The sequence below is a fragment of the Gossypium arboreum genome, chromosome 2 (genome assembly GCF_025698485.1).
Source record: "Gossypium arboreum isolate Shixiya-1 chromosome 2, ASM2569848v2, whole genome shotgun sequence".
NCBI lineage: Eukaryota > Viridiplantae > Streptophyta > Magnoliopsida > Malvales > Malvaceae > Gossypium > Gossypium arboreum.
This window is the reverse complement of record NC_069071.1, coordinates 26,533,923-26,544,019: the sequence shown is the minus strand read 5'-3', so window position 1 is coordinate 26,544,019 and position 10,097 is coordinate 26,533,923. Positions and strand designations below refer to the sequence as shown.

General features: G+C 33.7%; 1 long non-coding RNA gene across 1 annotated transcript; it reads right to left on the bottom strand.

The window, feature by feature from the left end:
- Positions 1–8,091: 8,091 nt before the first annotated feature.
- Positions 8,092–9,763, bottom strand: LOC128285542 (uncharacterized). The gene is made up of 3 exons (XR_008275969.1): positions 9,678–9,763; positions 9,122–9,175; positions 8,092–8,193 (listed from the first exon to the last, which is right to left on the bottom strand). It is a non-coding gene; the product is annotated as an uncharacterized LOC128285542 (long non-coding RNA).
- Between the last annotated feature and the right edge of the window lie 334 nt (positions 9,764–10,097).

The following is a 10,097-nucleotide window of genomic DNA, read 5'->3' as shown; positions in this document are numbered from 1 at the left end:
GCCAAGAATAGGCATCAATATGCTTGCCTCTAACCGAATGCATGCACACCAATTTCCCTCATGTGGCCGAATATGCATGTCCATGTTGAGGCCAATTATGCACTTAATACCACACAAAACAGCATGCATTTTACTAACTAACGCATTACATATCGTAGCTCAATACACATCTCTCATGTACTTCATAACCGAAACATCATCACAAGCAAATATATACCTTGAAATAGTATATATGTCATGCCAATACATCATGTGCAAACATGTATACACATATAGGTGCAAGGTCAATCTCAAGGGGTTCATACCCATCCAAACACAAATTTTACCAATCAAGTAACAAGCATAAATCATGCTCATGAATGCACCATGGCGAATACATCACAACCATACTCTTTCAACTTTGGTCATGGTTAAACAAAGAATTCAATGTCTTACTCAAGATTGCTACAAAGAAATTTCAAGAGTAGTCAATCCATCATTGCATGCATCATTAGCAAGCTTCACATTTAGCATGCAATGGCTTCAACACAATAACAACCTTGGCCAAATACCATTTCCATGGCATAACAAGGATTTGAACCATGGCTAACATGAACATCAAGTTAGCAACTAAAACATGCATGAATCTCATGACACAACCTCATACATACCTTAATCTTGATGCAAGTATAGCCAAAATCTCCTTCTAGATCTCTTCCAAACCAAAAAATGGAGCAAAATCCTCCTTCTTCCTTAGTTTTGGCTCAAAGAAAGGATGAACAAAATTTTTCTTTCTTTCTCTACAACTCACGGCAATGGGGGAATACCACACTCACACACATTTTTTTCATTCTTTTCTTACCCATACACCTTTGTTTATTATTTCTCCCTAATGCACCAACAAAACATGTTTCATGACATGTTTTGCCCATCTCTCTTGCCATGGCCGCCACTTCATGTTGGGGGAATTTGACATGCAAATCCTTATTTTTGCATGCATGAGCAACTAGTCATCACACATTTCCCCATCATACTTTCAAAGTTCACTACTAGGTCCTTTCTAGTGAAATTCACATTTATAACACTAAATCGAAACATCAAAAATGTCACACACAAATTAACACATATCATAGGCATCAAAATAAATTTTAAATTATTTTTATGCCTCGGTTTTGTGGTCCCGAAACCACATCCCGACTAGGGTCAATTTTGGGCTGTCACAACCCCCCATTGCCGTGAGTTGAGGGAGGGAAGAAAGAAAAAAATGTTCATCATTTTCTTTAACTTCTTGTGGCATGAAAATGAGAGAGTTTGAATGCTTAATAAGGAGGGAAGAAGGAGTGCTCATGTTTTCTTTCTTTTGCAATTGTCGTAACTAGAGGAAGAAGAGGAAGCAAGATTCGCCAAGGTGGTCCTTTAGATCAAGGTATGTTCAATGATATTTTTTTGAAGTTTACACAACCTTTGGGTGATGGGTCTAAATACTATCTATCCCAAGGTTGGATTTGGGGTTGTTGGAGAGTTGGAAGTTGACAAGAAGCTTAAAATTTTAGTTGATACCTTGATGCTATTAACATGTTAGTTGTATGGATGAACTAAGTTGCTTGTTATGTTAGCATGAAAGGGAAGATGTTAAGTCCTTTTTGTTGGAGGTGCGAAGTTGGGACTAAGAAGGAGGAGTATTCGCTAACATAGTTGAAAGGGATGTTGCCGATTTTTAGAATTTGATTATGGGAGTGGCTATAATGGGCATAAAGATGTTGAACTTAAGAAATGTAGCAACATGCAAATTTATATGATATCACAAATGGAGGTGAAGCTATGCTAGATTGGGAAAAAGGTTGATCAAGTGTGCATGAGAAAATTTAGGTGTTTAGATGATGTTGTAGATAACACTATACATGTATATATATATTCGGCCATCAAAGTGAGTATGTAGGTGATGTTGAGTCAAATTTTTGGTGCACAATCGGGTATGTATATATATATAAGTATGCCCATTCATGATGTTACCTTTAATCATGTATATAATCGACTAAATGGGTAATTAGTAAGAGGGGTTGCCGAATATGCAAATATACATGTGCATGTGTAATTGAATTATAAATGTACAGCAAGATGATTAAACTAGTTTATTTATCTATTAAGCCCGAGAAGTTAAAGAAGGAGAAACAAGCAAGGGCAAAGCCAAGGACATCGAGTAGCCGGGTCGGAACCGTTATACTCAACGCAAGGTAAGTCCTTAAGCACTTGTTGTGAGAACTCCTTGGATAGCTATTTTTCGGAGTGATTCTCCTACTTGTTAATATGACCATATGTACAATTTGAATTTAGCAAATTGCTTTACCATGATGAATTGACATAGGGCACAATGTGTGCAAAAATTAAGTGGCACTATGTGTGCCGATTGGGAGGTTGAAGCATGAGGGAATCTCAAATGCACTATGTGTGCGATTTACTATGGCACTATGTGTGCGATTTACTATAGCACTATGTGTGCGATTTACTATGGCACTATGTGTGCGAACATAATAAGCACTATGTGTGCAACGTTTGGTTGTTGGTATAAATTGTGATGAATGAGGTAAGTGATTGAGCTATTAACTAAATATCGAATTTGAGGTTGTGCGGTGTATGCATAGATTTATCTAGTGCATCGTTGTTCCAAACTTGAGGAAACGGGTCTACATTGATTGGGCTGACTTGGCATTGAATTAATTGAAGGACTTGGCATGAGATCGAACCAAGGATTTAAGAAACTGTAGCATAGTTGTTATGATTTGAAAGAAACAAAAAAATGATTATTAATGTTGGATGATAGAGTAGTGCTTATGACTTACTGAGTTATGTACTCATTTGGTGTGCTTGTTTGTTGCTTACCTAGGTTCTTGATCCATTTTTGTGTGCTCGAGACCGTCGTCAAAGTCATCACACTGGCTAGCAACTTTTGGTACTTTCTCCTTAGTGGATCTAGGAGAGCATTTTGGCATGTATAGGCTAATATGTTTTGTTGAAAATTTGGTATGTAAACTTTTAGCCATGCGAAAATGGCTTGTATGCACCTTGGCATGGTGTCATGATCATTTTGTATGTTGTTCATTAAGAGATGTGGTAATGTTTGGAATCGATTAGCCCTTGGAATGGTTAATCGTGATTATCTTTTGTGCCATGTATGTTAAAAGGGCTAGTTGAATCAAGGAAATTATGAAGTAGGTAAAATCTACCTTAATGACAGAGGTTGACAGCTGCAGTGAGGTGGATGTGAAAAATCACTAAAAATAGTAGGAATGGAATTAAATAGTGAATAAATTATGTAAATGAACCTTAATGAATCTACTTTCATATGGAAGAAACAAAACGGTCATGTGAGTTGTATGTTACGAGACAATTAGGTTTTCGTCAAACAGGGCCAGAACGGTTTCTGGATTCCCTATTCTGAATTTGGAAATTCATTGTGAATTAACCAGAGATAATTAGGAGTCATGCTATATATGTATAGATTCCTATTTGGGTCTAGTTTCTATAGAAACAAACGACATCAGTATTGAATCCCTGTACAGGGAGATATCCAGGTCGTAATGCATGAAGGTCAGTGTAATCGCACCCTGTAACAGTGGAGAATTTAACTAATAAACTGTACTAATTGGCCCGACCAAAAATTCTAGAAAAAAATTTATAGATGCATATATGAGTCTAGTTTCAGGGAAAAATTACGAAACTGATTTTCGAGTTGTAGAACTCAAGTTATAATTTTTAAAGTGACAGTGACGCTGTTAGCCGACTGCCTGGAAAAATTTTAAAATGGACTGTAAAAGTGAATGGTTTAAGCCGTTAGCCCCTCGTGTCCGATTCCAGCAGCGGACTCGGGTACGGGGCGTTACAGGCAGCCATATTGTTTGCATTGAAAATCTGGCGGCATACTTGTTTGGTGAAAAATGTCACATATTGACTGATCATAAAAGTCTGAAATATTTGATGTCACAGAAAGATTTGAATTTGAGGCAGCACATATGGCGTGAATTTCTAAAAGATTATGATCTTGTTACTAACTACCATCCAGGGAAAGCCAATGTAGTGGCAGATGCTTTGAGCAGAAAATCCTTGTATGTTCTGCAAGTAATAAACACTCGATTGTTGTTGTTTGATGATGGTTCAATCATAGCTGAGTTAAAAGCTAGACCAATGTTTTTACAATGAATTTCTAAAGTTCAAAAAAATGATAGCAAGTTGCAAGCAAGTCGAGCACAAAGTGAATCGACTCCTGATTCAGAATTTTAGATCGTGACTGATGGTTTGTTTATTATTCCGAGGCAAAGTATGTGTACCGAAAGGTTCTAAACCAGTACAGGAGATCTTGAATAAAGCTCATAATGGTAGCATATTTGTTCATCCAAATTGTAATAAAATATATAACGATTTAAAAAAGATGCACTGGTGGCCATGAATGAAACGAGATATTTCTGAGTTTGTATCTAAATGCTTGATATGCTAGTAAGTACATGCTGAACATCAGTTGCCTTCTGGACTATTATAGCCAATTACGATATCGGAATGGAAATGGGAAAGAATTACTATGGACTTTGTAATTGGATTGCCTCTATCTCCAAAGAACAAAGATGCCATTTGGGTAATTGTTGATCATTGAAAAAGTTTGCACACTTTATCCCGGTACGTATGGATTTTTCCTTGGATAGATTAGCTGAGTTATATGTTTTGGAGATAGTGAGATTGCATGGAGTGTCTGTCTCCATCATTTCAGATAGAGATCCTCAGTTTACTTCTCGATTTTGGAGCAAATTACAAGAAGCTCTGGGTAGCCAGTTACACTTTAGTACTGTATTTCATCCCCAAATAGATGGTCAATTTGAACGGGGGATACAGATCTTGGAAGATATGCTTTGATGTTGTGTATTTGAGTTTGAAGGTAACTGGGAAAGGTATTTGCATTTAGTTGAATTTTCTTATAATAACAATTATCAGTCTAGTATTAAAATGGCAACGTATGAAGCCTTGTATGGTCGTAAATGTAGAACTCCATTATACTGGACTGAAATCAGTGAGAAAAAGTTACACGGAGTTGACTTGGTTTGAGTGACCGAGGAAAAAGTGAAGGTAATTCGAGACAGCTTGAAAGCAGCCTATGATCAACAAAAGTCTTATGCTGATTTGAAGAGAAAAGAAATAGAATTTTAGATTGGTGACAAGGTATTCTTGAAAGTGTCACCTTGGAAGAAAGTACTTCGATTTACTTGTAAAGGGAAATTGAGTCCACGGTTAATTGGACCCTATGAGATTATAGAAAGAATTGGACTGGTTGCATATCGGTTAGCTTTACCACCAGAGCTTAATCGGATTCATAATGTCTTTCATGTGTCTATGTTACGGTGGTATCGATCTGATCCTTCACATGTTATCTCTCTGACAGAGATAGAGATTCATCCTGATATGACATATGGTGAAGAACCAATCAAAATCTTAGTTCGGGAAATAAAAGAGTTAAGAAATAAAAAGGTAGAGTTGGTAAAAGTTCTTTGGCAATGACATGGTATAGAGGAAGCTACTTGGGAACCGGAGGATACTATGAGGAAGCAATACCAGAATCTTTTTACTGGTAAGATTTTTTAGGATAAAAATTCCTAAAGGGGGGAGAGTTGTAATAGCCCATTTTTCAGTGAAATCAGAACAGTGACTTCGGGACCACAAATCTGACCCAAAATATATTTTATTTTTATTTTATCATATCACACTTAATATGTTAGAAATGATGTGTGAAAACTTTGATATGAAAATTTTATCGATTAAGTGTTTAATTATAAGGACTAAATCGCATAAAATGCGAAAGTTGAATTCTAGTGGCTATGAGGATCAAATAGCTATGGAATTCAAAACTTAAGGTCCTTATATGGTAATTAAACCATTAAAAAAGTATGTAGATTTTTCATGATGACTCATCCATGGAAATATAGAAAAAGGTCAAGGACTAAATTGGAATTTGAAATAATTAATTAAATTAAAAGATGATAAAAAAAAGAAATATCATCTTATTTTGTCATCTTCAACCTTAAAAAAACATGGAAACCCTAGGTGAGAAAAAATAAGCTTTCAAGGCCTAATTGGGTAAGTTTTCTTGTCTCGTTTTTAGCAATTTTGGTATTTTTGAAACCGGGATAGCTTAATCTCTCTATTTGGGGGATTAATTTGAAAAGCTATCAAGGTATGAAAATGGGTCATGGATGTATTATGCTGGAAATTAGAAATTTATGGTAGAAAATGAAAGATTAATGATAGATAAACAACTTTTGCAAAGTGATTTTTGATGAAAACTTGATTTAGGGACTAAAATGTAAACTTGTGAAATTAAAGGAAAAATTCTAAAATTTTATGTAAACATGTGCTGTAAAATTTTTAATGGGCTTTGGTTAGGCTTGGAATAGGGAGTAATTTGTACAAGTTTCATTTTTCGGGCCTGGGGACAACCTTGAAATTTATGGAAAAGCTATGGGCAAAATGGTAATTTTGCCTAGAACGTAAATGAAGTCCATTTAGATATGAAATGTGTGAAATTGATGTTAAATTCATTTATATAGATCCGGACAAGACTAATCCGAGGCTAGAGCAAGGAAAAGAATAGATTTCGGATTAGTAGACTTTTACGCGAACAAGTGTCGAAGTAAGTTCGTGTAACTTAATTGGCCATGTAATTATGTTAATTAATTGTTGTGTTGTATGTAATGTGATTTATGTTTATGTGCTTCACTTGTATGCTATGGTGAAAAATGAAAATAAGCTTGAAATGGTGATAATGGGTACCCTTGAATAAGAAGTTAAAAATTGTTGAATCGTACACTTCGAGTGTACTACTTGAGCATTCATTGGAATTCAAAGATTCAAACGACATATAACTCTTGACCTGGCATGAAAACCTTGAGATGAAATAGTAACGCTAGATAAAATATTGCTTGATGAGCTTATCTATGTTACTTGATTTATATGAAGATTTTGGTGACTAACATGTTTGATTGAATGTATGTGCTTAGGCAAATTTAGCCAAATGGATGGAAATGTAACAGCCCTAACCCGTATCTGTCGCTGGATTAGAGTTATAAGGCATTACTGATCATATTACAAATCATACAATTATGCATTATATATTACAGCTTGACCATAATATCACATCAGTGGTATAATCATTTCATATATCAGAACCTAAAAATTTTATCATTCATCACATAGTATAAATAAAATATACCTCAAAGTACATCAGCATAGCTTATACCTATATCGACCATATGACTCATCGATATCTTTATTGTTAAGTATTAAACATGTTCTTAAATAAGCCATGCACTTGCATAAGTTATATATTAATGGAAAATAAATTTCATTATTAGCCTCTTTATTCCTACATGCAGCACCATATTGTAAATTTATATGTGATTCATGTTTTGGTACATTGATAAAATTTAATGAATCCATTCGACCATATATATACATGCATAAATAAAAACTACTAGCATAAGCTCATAATATAACTAATTGAAACTTATTTCACAGTTTAGCAAACAACTGCATATACAATTTAAATTCAATATAACATTGCCAAATATACCTTAAGGTTTAATTCTAGTGCATATTCACCATAAGCACCAAAGCCACACTTTATTAATTAATTTTGATACCAAGTAAATGACAAAAACAATCATGGAATATTTTTCCTTATTTAATGCCATGTAAAACCAAATTATATATTTAATTCACACATTTATCCAAGGTTTCCATTACCGAATTATCTAACCAATTTCATAAATCTTTATTACTAAAAACATATTAGATTAACACTAAATATAATAAATAACATCCACATGCATACTTTATCTTAGTATTATAGACATCCAACCTAATCACCTTCATACCACATCTAAGATTTATAATTAAATTCAATACTCAAAACGCATAACATAATTACTTCCAGCCTATGGCATATAGCAAAATAATTGAAACGAGCTCAACCATAGTCTAGCCAAACCAAACTCAAGCATAACACTTAAGCCATTTTCGCATGGCTAAATTATACACGACCCAAAAATCTAATATTTCAAAATAAAATCCAGCCTATACATGCCATAGTTCAAGTTTGACTATTTGAATACCAAAACAGTAGATAGTGTAATGGAATTTGCTGACATCCCCGAGCTTGTAACTTAAATCCAAAATCTATAAAACAGAAACAAATATACACATAATAAGCTATTATAGCTTAGTAAGCCATAAGTAAATAAACAATCTAATAATATAACTATATCATAATAAATTCAGCCGAATTATACTAATATGAGTATGCTTAGTCTCAACCTACCAAATTCATTCATGATATTTCATTTTTATACAAAATTCTCACCTTGACCGAAAGCCTGTATAACCAACATAAGTAATACATATTTTATTTACAAAGCCAAGATATCATTAATCAATCGAATACACATATACTCATAATTACTACTCAAGCATCATAATATATCATCACGTATACATTAACCAAATGGCCGAATACACTTAGTTACATCGATAAGCATATCACATATCATTTCGAAGACAAACACAGTACATATATATTTCCTTATCAACTTCGATTACTATCATATGATTTCATCTTCCATATTTGTTTAATAAGTCATTTGTATCAACCATTAATTACTTACTTACCTTACTTTGACTTGGTAACAAATTAATCCATACCTGTACATAGCTCATTTTAAATATTCAAACATAGCTTATCATTTCCCGATGAACCATTCAAAATCGGATAGGACACCCGGATAATCACATAAATCGTACAACGCCAACGTCCCAGACGTGGTCTTACATGTAGCCACATATCGATGCCACTGTTCTAGATAGGGTCTTACTCGTAAACACATATCGGAACCACAAATCGATGCCATGGTCTTACTCGTAAACACATATCTCTAAGGTTTATAGGGGGCTTTCGGACGTCGTAACTCGGTCGAATCGAACTCGGAAGTGTAGTAGTCAAATTTAATCATTTTCGGAAATAGCATATTTAAATTCTAACATTTCATAACAGCATATAAATATAACATTTAATTACCAAATAAACACGTCTATTTGCTTATAAACTTACCTCGAACAACGAAAAATCGGTATGGATCGACTAGTCGACAACTTCGATTTTTCCCTGGTCCAAATTCGATTTCTTTAGTTCTTGATCTAAACATATTCAAATTAAGCTCATTCAAACATATTTTCATTCAATTTAATCCAAAAACACATAAGGGAAAATTACCATTTTACCCCTGACATTTACAATTTTTACAATTTAATCCTTATTGCACAAAACACAAAAAACACAAAATTTCAAAGTACCCATGTTAGGCCAAATTTTACCCATTACCATACAAGTCCATATATTTCATTAATTTCACATTTTAGTCCCTCAAATTATTATTTTTGCAACTAAGTCCTAATTACTCAAAATCATCAAAAACTCCAGTACAAAACATGTTAATCTAAAACATATCTTTCATTTTTCATTATCAAACAACAAAAATCACAAGCTATCAACAATGGAAAAACTCAAAATATTCATCAAAATCGAAAATTCAAGCATGGGTTTTGTAGTATTCGAAGCAGCGATCTCAAAAACGTAGAAATTATCAAAAACAGAACAAAAAACGAACCTTGATTGAGCTAAATAGATGGCCGAACCCTAGCTTGTTGTTCTTCCCTTTTGTTTCGGCAATTAGGAAATAAAAATGATTAATATGGCTTTCTTTTTATGTTATAATATGATATATTATAACATTTTATTTCATTTCCTATTTTAACCTTATTTATTAAATTACAAAACCATTTTAACTATGGCCATTACCGTCCAACTAACATGAAAGTGGGCTATTTACCACATAAAGGCTCCCATTTAAAAAGCCATTAACAAATAGGTCCCTTTTAGAAATAACCACCAAATTTTCATTTTATGCGATTAAGTCCTTTTATTTAGTCGGGTACCTAAACGACAAAATTAAATCACGAAAATTTCATAGATATAAATTCACACAAACTAAACACAGAAAATAATTTTAAATTTTTTTAACTCAAAT